Source organism: Lynx rufus, unplaced genomic scaffold (assembly GCF_022079265.1).
Source record: "Lynx rufus isolate CCGP_SWC_20201006 ecotype Redwood Valley unplaced genomic scaffold, mLynRuf1.p SCAF_23, whole genome shotgun sequence".
In the NCBI taxonomy this organism is placed as follows: domain Eukaryota; kingdom Metazoa; phylum Chordata; class Mammalia; order Carnivora; family Felidae; genus Lynx; species Lynx rufus.
In genome coordinates, this window is record NW_025814838.1 from 2509200 (window position 1) to 2513163 (window position 3964).

Here is a 3964-nt window from a genome sequence, read left to right on the forward strand (position 1 = left end):
GCCCTCTGGCCCGCGCGCACCTGCCCGCCAGGCCCCGCGGCTCCGCCCTCCGGCTCGCGCGCCGCCGCCCGCCCCTTTGTCCGCCCTGCTTGGCGCGCGCTTTCGCGCACGCGCACTCCCCTCGGCGCGCGCTCTCCCTCCCGCCGCGCCCTCCCGCCGCGCGCCGCGGGGCGCAGATTCTCCCCGCGCCGAGGGAGCAGCGCGGCGCCCCCACCCCGCCTTCCGGCCGCGCTGGGTCCTAGCGCCCGTGGGCGCCCTCTCCACCTTCCCACCCCCGTGTTTTCTAGGTCAGAGCCCACGAGGGGGCAAGAACGAGGTTAGAGAGGACTCGAGGGAGTCTGAGAGGGTCACCTGGTCCAGCCTCCCGGGCCCTACGGGACCAGACTGCCCTAGACTGTCCCAGTCTGTTCTTGTAAGGCGGAGCATGTGTCTGTTTCAAGGAGGGAAGCAGCCAAGCTCTGCAATCGCGTGTGCATTCATTCATCCATTAGCCTGTCTGCCCATCCATCCATCCATCCATCCCTCCCTCCATCCTAGTTTGAGCCAGACTTCGGAGAGCTACCAGTCCACTCGGGGAAGAGGTCGTCAACTGGGGCCTCGGGGGCTGTGACCAGCCCAGGTAGGGTTTGCGACTCCCGCTGTGAACAGTCGGTGACTAGTCCTGGAATGCGGCTGATAAGCTCAGCGCTCACTGGAGAGAAAAGAAAGGGGATTCCAAACAGAGGGAGCAGTGTGTGCAAAGGCACGTGTGAAGGAGCATTATTTGATACTGGAAACTGACTTGGAAGGAGGTGGGGTAGATGAGGTTGGCGATGAGATAGGGACCACTCGTTCCCCCGCCCCGGGCCCTACTCCCTCTCTTACCCCGATGGGTAAGAGCCACACTGTTTCATTAATGAGAAAGCCCCGACACACCTTCCATATTTCCTCTCTTTGTTCAGGCTGTTTCCTCCACCCGGCATACTCTTCCCAAGCACCCTGTTTTTTAGATCTTTTGGAACAAGGGATCGTAGACTCAAGTACCTATGGGTCACAGAAATTAGTGACTGGGCTCAGGCGTCAGGTGACCGGAAGTGGGGGACACGAGGCAAACTGGAGCGTCATGGGCTTGTATGGACGGATGATTTTTCAAGAGAAGCAGGAAGTCCACATAGTGTCTTCCAGCTTTTCAATATTGGAAACTAATTCCCAAGTTTGGAACTACTGAATGGGCCAAACGAAACACACTTTGGGGTCAAATCTAGCCCAGGGGCCATCATTTTGCAACCTCTGCTCCTGAGAATATTGCCTCAGTTCCCAGTTTTTCCCGCTCCTGCTTCTTTCTAGACTCTTTTGTTCTAGAATCCAAGTACTATGTGACCATCAGCTCTGCAAAATACAAGATGGATTGGGTTGCTCCTTTGCATAAAATTGCCAAGGACACCCTGTTACCTCCAGGGCGAAAAATCTAACCTCCTTATCCTGGTGTTTAAAGCCCGTAGACTTTGGGCCTCTACCCCTTTCTTTACTGAGTTCCCCTCTTCTCCATTAAGCCTTGAACTTAGCCTAGAATATGTGCTTTCTCATAGCGATGTGCCTTCATACGCTTGGTTTCCTTTGTTTAGAAACATTTCCCCCCTCTTTTTCGTTCTCTGAACAAGTTATCCTCTGAGATATCTCTTCTATGTCTGCCTTTTCTCTCTCACCCCTCCCTGTCCTGCTAATGTTCCAGAGTTGCAACTTTCACCCTTTGTTCTACTCCTCTCCAAGTAAGGCCTTATTGACCCAAACTAAAGGAGGGGTTTGGGTTATGGGGCAGGCAGAAGCGGGGAGAGGAGAGGAGAAAGGAGAGGAAGGAAATGTGTTCCTGTGTCTAATAAACCGAGAGGAAACTGAGACCTAGAGAGGGGGTAGGAGCAGAATCTGGCCTTGCAATGCTCTCAACCACGGTTATTAAGGGTTATCAAGGCCACCTTCTGCAGAAGCCTTCCCCGATTCCTCACCTGGGGCACTTGATTACCTACAATTAGAAAATGTTTGCTAAGATGTATTGTGGGTATTCAAACCCCCTTCCCCAAACCCCCAAGCTCTGCAGGGTGAGAAGTCCTGGTCCCCAAAGGGGGTACACTCTGACCAGGGGATACATCAAGGGTCTCATTAAAACTTAAGCTACGGCTGCTGCCAGGGTACTTTAGACCCCATGTGTTTGGAACTGACAGGCAAGAAGAACGAGTCACTTCTCTGGCAGTCAAAATCGACCCTAATCAATTACTAGAAGTTACTAGAAGTACCCCGATTAGTTACTAGAAGAAGGCAGGGCTGCTTTTACAAAGTGGGAGCCGGGAGAAATACATGTGGAACCCAGTGAACCACTGGAGTGATCCCTTGGCTATGATAACCTAGAGTTTAGACCCTTCAGGACTGAAGGGTTGGGTCACAGCACCCGGTGATCCATCAAGACCAGGGAAGGTGATAGCTGAGAGTGTGGATAAGTAAGAATGGAGAGTGAAGGGGGAAAGGACAGGTACCGGTTACCCGGTTACGGCCCTGAGATCAAGTACAGGAAGGGGGGGAGGGGCTATAGTTCACATCACTAACCACCCTCCTCACCAAGCTTTGGATCTGTTGAGCCCCACGGTTCGCCCAGCCTCCTCCGGCTCCCTTCTGATTTTCCCGCCCAGGCGTCTTCCCCAGCAGGATGGATCACTTGCACATCTGACCCCGTCTTGGCCCGCTTCTTAGAGGACTGAACCAACACAACATATCTGAAGAGAGGAACTAAAATAGCTATGCCTGACGCTGCGGTCCCCTTTCCCTGACACCTGGGGATAATCCAGTCTTGCCAGCTCAAAGTTCTGCATCCACAGCATTGCGGCCCTTCCAGAGAGGGTCTTGGTGGGTATGATCTGGGTAGCAGAACACAAAGATAAAACTCAGCTCTGATTTCCAAAATAACACAGAAGAGACATCGGGAAACCCCATTTGGGCTTCCTCTGCCTGGGGCCCACGCCCTCTTCGATGCTGGGGAGTCCTCATACTCCCGGGCAATCAATCAGGAGCCTGCTTCGGATTCTGTGTCTCCTTCTCTCTCTGCCCCTCCCCTGCTTTCTCTCTCTCTCTCTCTCTCTCTCCGAAGTATTTATTTAATGACTAAACATTAAAAAAATAAAAACTAAAAAAGATGATGCGTTGGCCATATTGATAGTCCCCAAAGCTGGGGGAAAAGGATGGCATTTGGGGATCTCCCCAGAGTGGCCTATGTTCCGTGATGCTCCTAATTGCTCACGTTCTCAGTTATAACAAAGAGAAAGCTTCCTGGCTCGTTGGTCCGCATTACGATGGTACCGGAAGAACCCTCTGCCCTGATGGCCACCTGCACAGGATACTGCTGCTGGTGCCCAACTCGTCAGCATGATCAGAGATCCTGGTGGCACTGGTGACTGAGTAGTTCGGAGGGCTGATCAGGTTTAAGAAGCTGAAGATGATGACGTCTTGAGCAGAGGTTGTGGAAGGCGTTCAGCGCCAGGAACAGGAGCCCCCAGGGCCCCTGGGAGACACAGGTCAAGCTATGGCCAATAATGAAAAACCAACAGGTCCACCAGAACCCAAGATGGATCAGAAGAAAGACAGCGGGGCAGCCCGGGACGTACAGCGGCTGCAGGTGATGGATCTTTGAATCTCTCGTTACCTTTTTTGGAGGATATATTCTGAAGGGAGAAACACAGTGTTCCAGCAAGAGTCCTGATGAGCTCCCCACCTCCCCCGTCCGAAGACAACTCTGTGACCGCGGCCAGCAAGATGGCACTGAATAATGGCAAGTACAGAATAATGGCGGTGCAGAGAGGGAAGGGCCTGCTTCTTTATGCTATCGCAGAGCTGCTGAGTTGTACTTGGAGCGGCTTTGAAGGGAATTCTCCTCCTTGTAGCTGAAAGCTTGCCAGCGGACATGAGAAAAATATCTCTAAAATCATGAGAGTGGTTGCTC